Source organism: Hylaeus volcanicus, chromosome 1 (genome assembly GCF_026283585.1).
Source record: "Hylaeus volcanicus isolate JK05 chromosome 1, UHH_iyHylVolc1.0_haploid, whole genome shotgun sequence".
In the NCBI taxonomy this organism is placed as follows: domain Eukaryota; kingdom Metazoa; phylum Arthropoda; class Insecta; order Hymenoptera; family Colletidae; genus Hylaeus; species Hylaeus volcanicus.
The window spans coordinates 28,936,968-28,950,359 of NC_071976.1; the positions used below are offsets into that span (position 1 = coordinate 28,936,968).

The 13,392-nt window shown below is 38.4% G+C and overlaps 1 protein-coding gene across 3 annotated transcripts in view; it reads left to right on the plus strand.

The window, feature by feature from the left end:
- Positions 1 to 312: 312 nt before the first annotated feature.
- Positions 313 to 13,392, plus strand: part of LOC128879427 (uncharacterized) — a 62,219-nt gene continuing 49,139 nt past the window's right edge. The window contains exon 1 of one of the 3 annotated variants that reach the window (XM_054128555.1): positions 313 to 585. The gene's annotated coding sequence lies outside the window, so the exon portion shown is untranslated. The remainder of the gene's footprint in view (positions 586 to 13,392) is intronic. The other 2 variants (XM_054128572.1, XM_054128565.1) reach the window with 2 other exon arrangements.

A 13,392-nucleotide genomic window follows, 5' to 3' on the forward strand; every position in this document is an offset into this window, starting at 1 on the left:
GTATTCTCTACAAGCTCCGCAAAATTTCTAAACAATCGGAGCCAGACACAAAAGAGTATCCCCTTGTCGGAGCAGGAGATCGTGGCGCGAATTTTCCCGTACACTCATGCGCAATCGGCCGCTATCTTTGATGGTTGGCGAGCGTTTCTGTAGTCTGCTTTTCGCGCGTGTTTGTTCGCGAATGTTCGCAAATATGAAGTACTCGTTCTCGATATTCGAGAATACGCACTCTTGGAAATATCCATCCCCTCTCTGGCCCGATTTTCCACCCCTCCGTCTCTGGGGTTCCGCGAAGTAACGCGTGCCGTCGACACAAGTAGGGTCAGTCAGTGGTGCGCGGGCCTTCGCGGCGCGAGGACGTGGACGTTGTTCCTCATTTCCGCTTCATGGTCGCGCATGCTTTGCCGTTTATCTCGTGTCAGTGAGTGAAATCACAGAAAAACTGTTCGAACAATTTTTCTACCCGATTGTACTGTTTCGTGAAGCGTGTAATCAGACTGGTTTTCATCCTGTTCACTGTGTACTCGACTGCTGCCGAGAGGTGGTGATCCATTTCGACAGATCGATGCTTCTTCGTTCGCGGTGGTGGGTATTTCCTTGTCTGTATGTGGTGTACAAATTATTTGTGCATCTATATTCAAACATTTATTATTTCTTTATTATTATTTTCTTGTAACTCTAGTTTAAGTAGAAATATTTACTTGACATTTTGTTACGTCGATGTACTAATTTCGTAGCCTATTATAAATATAAATAAACATAAATAAATAAACGTACAAAGAAATATATGTTTAATTAATAGTATATTCAAGATAAGAATAGTTCACTGCATCATTTTTCCAAAAATGTTGAAAACATAGATGGCACGAGCGATTCTTTAACTTTTTCTATCGATGTTATTTTCCATAAAAAGCGATATAAAATTTGTTCTAGAAGCTACCTGGAATCTTCCATGCATCTTCTGTACATAGTTTTCGTGATAGCATTAGAGGATGAAACTTTGGTCGTTAAAAAAAACTACGTATACGTTATTTGTGGCAGTTGTACGAACATGTAAAGTTTCGTCCAAATAGCATAGAACAGTAAACGAGCGACACTTCAGGGATGTTCCTTGTTAAAACTTCGTCAGGGATAGGTTCTCACAAAGGACGTCATTTGTTTGATAGATGTCTGTCGATTTATGTTTGTAAAAGTCGAGGATATTACGATATAGTTCGTCGAATTGCACACAAGGATGTGGGGCTTAAGGGAGGAAATCATTATTTAAAAAATCTAAATAAAAATTATTTTTTCATTATTCAATGCATATAAAATAGACATCGGTAAACAGATTTTTCATCGAGTCAATTGTTTTCGTCGAAAGAAATTGCTGTATATAATTAAGACTTTCACGCTTTCAAGGTGGCTTCCTCCCTTAAATAAAAGTTACATTTTTCTCAAGAGAAGCAAATGAATATATATACAAAAAAATGTGCGAATGTACCTATCATTTAAATAAGAGAAATTTCTTCCTCTCCTCTCCAATTCTCCGACAAATAAATGCGTACATTTTTCTCTGTTCGTGGAATATTCGAAAATCACAGTGGATTCTTTCCCTGTTCATTGGATAGGGATTTCCTTCCTCGAAATGAAGGTAGAATCCTGAAATGTGCGTACAATTTCTCCGTTTTTGCTTCACTTGAAATTGAATATACATAGGAAAAATGTAACAGCTGAGCCGGTAATGCCACCCTTCCAGGCGAAAATGAAGGAAATTGGTAGACTGGTCGCACGGTTCGGTAAAACCTAGTTCTTTGAAATTATATTTTTCCAGGAAACGTACCGTTGCAACTGCACGCTGTTCTTCCGTGAAATCGTATATTTTCTTTTATGTAACTTGACTCTTTTCGCTATTCTGCGTGTAAAAACATGTTAATACCGGTATACACACGCTAACGCGTAAAAAGACTGTTATACATTGTGTAGATTTGACATAGCGGGAAGTACATAGCGATATACTCGTCCCTTTTTCCAACCGTTTTCACCATAAATTGCAGCAGAAACATTGTCAATAATTCAGTAATATTAAACAAAAGTTTCAGCTACTTTCAATTTACCGGCTTGGTAGTTTTAGTGTCGAGTGCCATAAAATTCTGTATTTGACCTTTCATATTTAGACCATCCTGAACATCATTTTTTATAGATATCATTGATAAATCGATTTTGAAATAACTTTAAAAAATTGTCCCTTCACGATCCATTCGTTGCCATGCAACATTTGAGAGTGACGGAAAATCCATTTCAATTTGTTGGATACCGTCGTGTTAGCGAAGGATCCATCTGCACGTATAATCCGCCGTTTCGTGATGACGAGATTGCTGATAGATGATCGTGGCCGAATTTGGGAGTGCGGCGTGAGCGTATACGTAATTCCTGTTATCGTGATGGGTAAACCGCTGTATACCGACTGACCACAGTTTCGAGATATGAAAGGCGATGGTGTAATCACACTGTGATGAATATCTGCAAACGATACATCCCTTCGTTTCTTAGTTGCATTTTCGCAAATAAAGGCCATTGATATTAAGTTTATCCGTTTGGGCGTTTACACCTATTTGTGTTTCAATTTCTCATTTTCCTGAACCATTCGGTTTTGTGGTTGGACTCGAGGATCGACACAAAACACATTTCGTCTCTTCGACTCTCCGCAATCGACTGAATGATAATAAAATTGATAGATGAAAGTTCAAATGAATTGAAATTTTTTTCAAATATATAATAACTATCCTTTTTCTTTCATTTGTATTACGCTGCCTGTTTGCTTTAATTCAAATATAAATAATACGATATCAGTCAACTATAAACATTTTTAAAAACATATAATAGACGATAACGGATAACAAACAAACCTTTGCTCGAAATTTTCACACGGAATTCTGCCCATCCCCGATAGTGTTCCGTTCTAAATATTGACTCATTCGAAAATAGCAAGGTTTCGCGCTTCTTTCCCTCGATAAAGTCGCAAGTTCGTATCCATCGAAAGGAACGAAATTTCCGTCCCCGTCCCCGTCCATCCTCCTAAATATTGACGAAAGATGGAAGGGAGCACCAAGTTTCGCGAGACAACGATAACTGGCAACGCTAAATATTCAGCTGCGAGCTTCTATACAAGCCTCACTATAAATAGGGCTAGGTCTATTAGTGGAAGACGTAGAGGCCAGCGCACGTCTCTCGACAACGCGATAATCGTATGGCGTATAGGGAAAGAAGGAGCAAGACGGATTGCAACCACGAAAACAAAGGAAAAGGTGTACGGTGCGTGTTTTAGAAGAGAAGGAATAGCTGAAAGTGAATTTCTAATTCGAAAGCTGAACTTAAAGACACTTAAAAGCACTTTTTTCATTTGGAAGCGAAAGTATATTTATAAAATATAGTAGTGATATATTTTTTAAAATTTCGTTTTTTTTAATATGCCTGATTTATATAGAAAGATTCGATGATCCGGATTGTCCTTTTAATATCCACTTCACTTAAAAATAACCAACCGCCAATAGAATACAGAGCAGCTATAAGTAAAGAAGCTAGATTTAATATTTCTTTGAAGAATTCAATAATGCACGAAAGAATTGCGTATAGAAATTGTATACAGAAGCTTCGAAACGCTCATTCGACCATTCGTGGTAGGTACAACGTTAAAACTACTACGTTTTACCTGTACAGAGTTTACCTACATAACTTCGTTGCTGTAGATAACAGAAAAGCAATTGCCGTTGGAATTGCTGAAAGAAATTAGATGGTAAGCGACACTCGCCGGCCGAGTGAAAAGGGGGTTAATAATCTCCTCCTGTTTGCGAGGGGCAGGTACGATTACCAGCGTGCAGTGACGCAGGCCGATAAGACCGCTACCGTTTCATCGAATCGACTCGCAGAATCCCGCGAGTCGAGGATTAGATCGTAGTTCGATGTGCCTGATCTACATGATAATCGGTGTCAGTCGGGCTTCCCTCTCGAATACCTGTGCCGTATAAATTAATATTTCGAAGTGGAGCAGACGAGAAGACCGACAAGTGTTTCGCGTGCTTGCTCTTTGAGAGCTTGCGGAACGGAGCTAGACCAGCTATCTGTTTGAACAACAACCAGCAAACTCTTTGTAAGAACTAAAACGACCAAAATGGTCGTTGGTTCCGACACGTTGAACCGTGTATTTGTTTGAAACGACCTCTTTCATCGTGCAATTTATTTCTCTTCTGACGAGGACCACCGTCTCCTGATCCTATGAGTCGCAGCTACAAAAAGAGGTCTGTCTAGTTTTACAGATATACAGTAGCAATAAGTAACGTTAATCTTGATGCAAAGCGCAAGAACTAGTAGAATTTTCTTCTGATTATCAAAGAAAAAAAAAATGTACAATGTATCTACGACTTTCTATAAATGAATGTATTCTGTTCAATTTTGTACACGTTTATTTATAATACAACGGTTTAACGAGTAACGTTGATATAACTGGTAAATTTGAATTTAAATCGTGAAATTATGAGTAGTTTTGAAATAGTGGTTTATCAAGCTTTTTCTCAAAGAAATGCGATTTTTAGTGCGAAGCGAGTGTTCACAAGACGGGTTACGCTAATAAAATATAGTGGGTGTATCGTACTATAAACCTGTGGATCATAGGCGATCAATGTTGGCCGCTATCGCGATCAATTAAACCGATTAGAGTAGTTTCATGAACATGGCCATTCGATAACCTCCCGATAAATGGAAGGTTAGAGACCAACGGTCGTTACTTTAATTGTTAATTTCTATGAGGTATGCGTGCAGTAGACCTCGTCTTATCGGAATCTTTTATGGGTGTTGGGATACTATGTATAAACTTGGAACGTTTGAGTAACAAAATATCGTTATTCGAATACTTGAGAAGATAAGTAGTATTATTTGAATCTTAAGTGAAAACAAATTATTACAAAAATTCGAAAATGATTATTTCAATACTTCAGCCATTTACATCCGGCTCCTTTTTAAAAAACGCTGTTTGCCTTACATACGCGAGCTGTATATAGGGTGCAACGTTGGAATGACCAGCGAGAATTCTCCTCCGAATGGCGTTTATAGGGTAACGAAACTACCCGCCCTCGAGGAGAAACCACCCTTACTGTTGCTCGCCGTTCGAATCGAGATGGAAATGGCGAGTTCGTAGAATAACGATAAGTGTTGCTCGCGTGAATCGACAGGTCTCTTAACCTTTTACAGCCATCGCTATAATCGTTTTATAGAGCTGGACGATGTTACACCGAGCTCTTCCACTTGTAAGTATTTTATTCCCTATTTTAATACTTGTATTTTTTTTCTTTTACTGCGCCCTCTTTCGTAGCTATGTTACTAGCCTTTATTTATTAGAATTTCAACCTCATCCCTTGGTTCAGCCATTCGTTCAACTCTGTGGCGGGTAGTCTTTAAACGAGTAATTTTTTCGATTCTTATTTTTAATAAAAGAAACGCAATTCCTTTTGACTCAGCTTTTGATTTATTTTCCCTTAGCCACGTCTGTACGTCCATTGTTGTACTTTACCAAGAAAAAGATCGCGTGGTCATTAAAATGTTAAGAATACCTTTGTTAAAACAATACGGTGATATCATCACCAGATTTCTTCGCTGTTATTTTCGCATGCGTCAGAATTCGAATGCCAGCATAAATTATTCGAGACTCGATGCTGCGTCACGATCTAGACCGAATGTTTCCTAAACATTGGGGTGCGTTAATCGTCGCCGCTTTGTCGTAAATTCTCATTCGAATCGCCAGATTTCGGTCGGTGTGAACTCGCGTGCATGCATATCGAACGGAATAATTCACGATCGAGAAAATTACAGTTGCACGCGAAAAACACTGTTTCCTGTTTTCCTTCGGATCTGTCATTATTCATGGGAATGTGCATTAAATTGTAAATCACGTCACAAATCAATTTCTTATCGACTTCCGGTCGTATAAATCAGCTGTACGTACACTAACAATGCCACGTGTATGTGTAAACTATTTGTTGGTTAACGTACAACAAGTTCGTAATTGTTTAAATTTTTGTAATAATATTAATGTAACGTATACACTCGGGGTCCCATAAATATTCGTATCCTCGATGTCTATTGAAGTAATTTGTTTAAATTAAACGATAAGTTTGATATCATTTAGTTTGGACAAATTTCTACATTTTGTCAGATTGCATAACGAAATTTTGGTCAAATTAGAAACGATCACATTTTCATTCTCTCGGTCGTTATAAAGTAATTTTCTTTGCTTGACAGATTGTTACTGTCTTAGCACAGTTTAAGAACGAATATTAAACGTGCACATGATTTAACTTTCGAGAAAAAAAAATTAATAAAGGCGAACATTCTGGGCTCTTTCAAAACCCTCTTAAGAAGGTCCTTGGTATCCGGTTACCATACTCAGGGTAAAAGCAACGCGCAGCTTATACTTTTACTATGAGACTACGAGCTACGACCGAGTTATCGTCGTATACTTTGAAATACTTGGACGTAACCGACTCGTTTCGTGACTTGCACGCTTTTGCGTCCTATTTGCCATGCAAACACGCAACGGGACATATAAAGCTACCCTCCCGAGAATTAAAGGATACAAAATGGAACAGTACAGGATAAATTATTCTTTACCAGGACTCGATTACGCAGAACATTCATCGTAACAGATGTGGCCAGAAAAAGTGGGGGAAAAAAAGTACATAATGTGTCTCTAATAGTCATAGTAATACATAACAAATTATTGGTTACCTTCGCAAAATGCCAATTAATAGGCTACTTGTCGGTACAGTGTTAACATGGTTGTTATATTGTGACATTTTATCGAATAATCTGGATCTCACCAAAGGATTATACATAATCATGCACAGTATGCGATCGTGTAAAACATATGCACAACGTATGCAACAGATGGACTGTTATGTAAAATAACATGTTAATGATACTATAATTATTTATGAAGTGCATTCTGCATACGTTTCGCACGTGTTCACCGTATTACCATGAATTCATCAAATCTGAACAAAAAGATTCGAAAGGATTTCTGGGTTTTCAAACGGCAGCTCCAAATCAAAATCTTCCGACATTTGGAATCCGTCTCGTAAATAAATCACGCCTTCTTGGCTAACGCGGCTAATTAAAAACTAATCCCGTTCTGAGGAGATTATCCTCCGGGCGAAATTTGATAAGCCATGATTTTCTACTTAACTGTCGGCGAGCACGCAACACTAAAATGATTTCTCTTTATACCCCTCGTGTTTCTCGGTTTACGAATCAACTCCCCAACGAACAGTTCGCGAACGTTTTTTCGATAGACGCAACATTTTCCTTTTAATTACGGCACGCTTTACTATTCATAGCGCAAATTAGGTGGTAACACAGGAAACGCGCATAACGGTCCTCGGCGCAACCTATATTCTCAAATTTCCAATAATTGGAAACACGCGCAATTTCGTCGGTTTCCTTTGCTGGCCAGGCCACGTTAATCCAATTAAAACATTTGAAGAATAATCACATTTGCACAAGCGGTTTCATTATTTCGAAAGAATTTTAAACACTTTGATTGAATTGAAATGGTCTGATGTATTATTGAAGGTATATTGAAAGTATATTCGCAAAAATTCGTCAAATAGGTAGAATCACAGATTAGAAAATGAACAATCGATTCCACTGAGAATAACAATGAACAACGATATTTAAGCTCAAGTTAATGTGATTCGTAAAAAGCTACAACGATAGTATTTGATTTGTATTCAACTTTCCAGACAGATCGTCCAATGCGGTTAATGGTATTAATAAATCTAATTGCGCGCAACAAAGACAACGCGTATATACCCGTCGCAACAGCGAAACCTGTAAATGCACCAATAAATTAAAAGCGAGATGAATAAGCTGAAATATTGTTACAGAACACTGAACGAAAACCTATACCGATATTTCCCCCGTGTTATTTTTAATTTTATTGGCCAATTTTGTTCCTTTGAGTAATTCACTGGCGTCGAACGACTGCATTTTTCTGATTGAATTGTTACATATTTAGCTGCGGGAATATAAAAGAATTCGTTCCTGAATAAACAAATACTTTCAGCGCTAGTAATTAAATTGATAATGAATTGTTTGGAGAATTGTTTGCAGAATTGTTTGCAGATCGACGAAAGTTACTGATATTTTGTTAAAAAAAAAAAATAAAATGCAAGTGAATATCGTGGAATACAGTTTTCTCTAACGATGTACCATTTTTGAAAAACTGAGTCTAAATCCAATTCCGATGTACGCGCGCATTCAACAACGGCGTTTCTGCATCAACGCGCGTACTTCACGGTTATTAAACTCGTTTTTGTCGAAAACGACGGCTCCGACGGAAACATGTTATTCCATACTCTCGACTTCTTTTTGAACGGGTTTTGTACTCCGACTGAATCCATTGTATGATCTATTCTTTGCTTCTCTTAAGAATAATTCATCTCCAGATAAATAAACGGCATACCTATCGTTGGTAATTCAAGCAAATTTGCATACCATTCCTTTGAACATGTATGTAGTTCCAATTAACCCCCATCGAGGTCGCCCTCAGGTTAATTTGTGAGGGTGTTATTTATAAGGGTGCGAAGTCATATAACGCATAATGTAGCAGTCCTGTATTTGTTCATTCCTTACGTTCATTTATTTCTTGCTTGTTATAATTATCAAACCGTTCAATATTCAACCTAAGGAAATATATTTCTATCTCATTCATATATAGTGAACAGTAACTGACTCAGTCTGAATAGAAAGTATATCGTCAGCCACCGGTGACTGACGTAATAAAAAATTATGCGACATTCAAATACGTTTCACGACCAGTAAAAGATGTTACTGCGAATGTCCTCTGGGCAGAATACCGTCGCTAAATGCGATAACGCGGTGAAATTTTCGAAGAAAGGAAAGTGCAGATCAGCAAAAGTGCGGAAGATTGGCAAAAATAATCTTCGCGACGAGAGTGAATAACTTATCGATCGGTTCGTTCTATGTAACAACGGGTAGAAGGGGGGGGGGGGGTATTAAAAGGAACTTTCTTTGCGAAGTTTCAACCCCGTGCTCCACTTTTCTAGATCGAACGTCGTTAAATGGTGGCGACAGTAAGCCTTCGGGGAATCCCCCGCTGTAAGAAGAATTAACGGAATTCCTTGGAAAACTGAGGGAACGAACGATTCGTCCCGGCAAATCGCCGTTCGTTGTACTTGCAAATTGGCGCGTATTAGCATTGCAAAGGAAATTGAGAATGACGTGTACCCACGCGACAGCCCGGCAGTTACGCTTTTCGGTGTTTCATCGTTCCGGAAAACTTGTCTGTCGAGACACGACAAACTCGATGTAATTTTACGAAAATTTCGTGCTTGGTCGCCCCTTCTCCCCCTTTCCCTCACAAATTTTCAGTTTGACACTTTCGACAATGGGGTTAACAAAGTGTCAAATTTGCTGGCGAATCAGAAACGTTGGGAAACATTCGGCGCCCGCTGGGAACTTTACCGCTTCGCAGGTGTACGGTATTGCCCGTCGCTAAGGACCATTTTATTTCTCGAACTTTCGAACGAAACAAGATCAAGAGTTAACCATATCGTCCTCGGTTGTCTCTGGTGAATTTGTCCATTGACTATTTCTAACGAATAGATTAGAATAAATTCTAGTTACGGTATAATTTTCTATATTCGTTAAACTGCTTTCGACAAACAGCTAACAGAGAATTGTCACGCAAATGATTCGGTACCACGCCACGATTTGGCGATGTCTAAAGAAAGCTTCGAATAAACCGCAGTACACCCAGTGTAGGAAAATACACCGCTAAAGAAATTTAGGTGAATCGAGCGAAAGAACGTCGAAGGCAATTTTACACCACACATGATGAAAAACGGGAAAACTTTATCGTTCACCCGAGGGTCCAGCCGTCGAAGAAGTAAGAGATAATACGCCTTTCAAAGCCAGAAAAGTAACGAAAGTTTCGGTGTATTGAATTTTTATTCCCTCTTTGTCCGACTGTTTTCGTTCTGAAAGGAAATATTTCATGAACAAAAGCACAAAGCGCTGTTCCTTTCTTTCAGCAAATCGAAACAGTGCAACCTTCGGATAGACGGAAGTCGGGTGCCAAGAACTCTTCGACGGGAAGTCGTTCGTAGAGAACAGAACCGTTGAGAAACATACTTCCTATTTTCTAAACTATGCCGAATCCCTTAACACTTAACGGTCGTGCCAACTTTCTCAGACTGGGCCACGTAGATCTATGTTCTTGCGCATTCTTCGCTTAAAACTGATAATAATTAAAGAGTATCACCTTAAAAAGCATTCCTGTCTCAACCCTTGTATATATATTTAAATAAAATTTTCTAATTATACACACTTCGTGTTTAGAATAGGTCTCAGCGATTACAGAGGTGTCAGACTACTGAATGTAGCGTATAGTGTATAATGTGTCTAAATGGGAGATTAGGAACAGAACTGGAGGAAAAGAGGTTAATTCCAGAATCACAAGCAGGCTTCCGGAGCGGAAGGAGCACGACAGACTCATACTAAATTATATTATAAATGCCATGCTGCGCACTAAAGGTGGAAAATTATACGCTTTCTTTTCGAGCTTTCAAAAATGTCAATGGGAATGAACAAAGGAAAATGGGAGCTGCTTTCAAAAACGTAAACAAGAGTGAACAAAGAAAAATAATGGAAAGAGAATAAGTAAGACTTTAAAAGCAAGACTTAATCGAATTTACAAAGAGACTGGAAAAGTAGTTGGAGCAAACGGAAAAGTTTCGGGAAAATTCTGTTAATTGTTGCACCATTTAGACCATTTCCCCATCGAGTCAACCATTAAACATCGTACCCCACAGCGTCGAGGGTGTGTTTACAATTATTTTGCAATTCATCGTGTCCTCTTTTCGCAGAGGCAAAAAGCTCTGAAAGTTCAGCGGCTTTCGAGGCTCTTCGTGAATCGCTCGATCTTGAAATTACTATATTTCTGGGGTTACTTTAGCAAATTGCAGTCACTCTGGGAAATTGTGAAAATATAAATACAGAGTCTTTAGCGGAACACGTAAACGGAAGGAGTCACAAGAGAAAAAAATACTAAACAGTATACAAATATGAAATTGAAGTTCATGGGAACGAATGTGTATGAAGGTACTGCAACTGAAGTTCAAAAACTATTCGTAATGTTTTCATGTACTTGAACTTGTATTTTCTTTCCTCATTCTGTTCGATAAAGTCGTTGAATAAGATAGAAACTCAAGTAGCATAGTAATGCATTAATAGAATAAAATATTATGCTACCGCAGTAAAATAACATATATACTACTAATTTGCCAGTTGAAAAGGATTGTTTGTCGCGGTTTGGTAAAGTTTGGCAGGGCCTGACAAGATTTTATAAGATTTGGCAGAGTTTCTTCGTACGAGATGCAACACGTCTGACTATTACTCACTATTTCTACTTGTGACATTTTTCTAAACGTTCAGCTAGTATTATCAATTTAACTTGTTCTAACTGCCGAATAAAATTGATGAAAAATTAGTAATACTTTGATACGATCAATCTTTATAAATACCAACACAAGTGGAAATAACGAGATATAGTCAGGCGCAGACAGGGTGAAAATTATACTCGAGTTTATTCACAAAAATTGTCACGTTTCGAGTTTCCATGGTAAGCAACTTGTTTCAAGCGACCTGAAAGTTTTATCGATCGAGTGAATAGAAGCGGAGGATGAATAAATTACGCGTATGGCGATAGCTGAGAAAAACTGAAAACTCCCACTGGATAACTGATTTCGAGGAAGTGACGATGCTTTCGTTTGAAACGCGAAAGGGAAGCGAAATTAATTCTCTCTGTCGGGGGATTATTTTTATTTGCTATTTATATGCCTGTGCGCAAGTTCTGTATCGGTTCGGTAACGTTGCGTAAAAGGGGTACGGTTCGACATTATAAATAATGAACGTCGAAATCGATACACGTGGATCTTAAGCCACACGACTTGAATGAGAAGTAGTGTCCTGTAACAATAGGTTCTTTAAGCAGGTTACACAATAAAGTTACTACAAAATTAATTTTTTTTATTTGGAAATCGATTCCATGGAAATGAATGCGAATCGAATACAGTGGGAATAGAAAAATGAGAGAATAACTATTCTTTGCACGACTCGATGGGTTACTCAAAAATGGCGGTAATAAGTTCCAATTCCAGCCGAGTACGAATCCTTTTCCACCATCTGTTTCCACGAACTGATGGACTTAGTTGAGGGGAAATAATCCATTTAAGAGCGTCGATTCTTACCGAATGAGAGTAGAATCTTGAACGATGAGCTGGCCTAGCCGATCAAGGTGACGGAACCCTATCCTTCGACTCACTTTTGGCACAAAAAGGTTGGCATTACACGCAGCAACGACGAACGACGAACGACGAACGACGAAGGTCGCCATCGCAGAGCCGGCTGCAAGCATAAAATTAACTATGATCCCCAACAGCCTCGTTCACCCTCCTGCTTTTCTTCTTTCAAGCGACGTTAAAAGTTGCAATTCTTAAAATTAAATTAAAAAAACAATAATTAAAATAGAAAAGCTTTTCGTGTTTCGAGGAAATGTAGAGCAATTCTTTGCTATTTTAGGAGCAATGTGTTTTGTTATATTAGGAATTTCAATGAAATTCTTTTATCGGTACCATGACCGAATGAAATCCTCTATCAATTGTAAAAGGTCCAATAAAATGCAACGAAGAATGTTTTTAATAAAATTCAGGTCCGGCTTTAATTCTTTTATAATGAAAATCTTGTTCAGATTTGACAAATCTCGTTGAAATTCGAGTGAGTGATACCGAGAGAAACGCGAAATATTGTCGGAATAATTGTTGTCACAATTCACGTTCAGTCTACTCATGGATTATCGTAACTCCTGCAACGATGCATGTAATTCATTGACAATTTACCCTGACGTGGTTCACGCATTACTCGATATTACGTGTAATGGAAATCTCGTCGATATTGCACCGGCATTTGAAATCGAATGAAATCGAAACTGTATTGGGCGTTAATTCATTCCATGCCGAGGACATTTCACATCCGTCGAAACTTCGCTGATGGAAAATCAAGTTTTCAAATTTCTCTTTTTCGTCGTGCGTTCCGCCATCGGATTGACAGTTATGCAAATATGACGGACGATTCAATCTACTTTTAACCCCGTTTCTCTCTCTCTCTCTCTCTCTCTCTCTCTCTCTCTATATATATATATATATATATATATATATATATATATATATATATATATATATCGTGTTGACGGTGGAGCGGGCAACAATAAGGCGTCGAGAGAGAACAACGTTCGAGAAAGAGAGAGGGGAGTACACTCGCGAAAGAGGGTGCGGCGCGCAC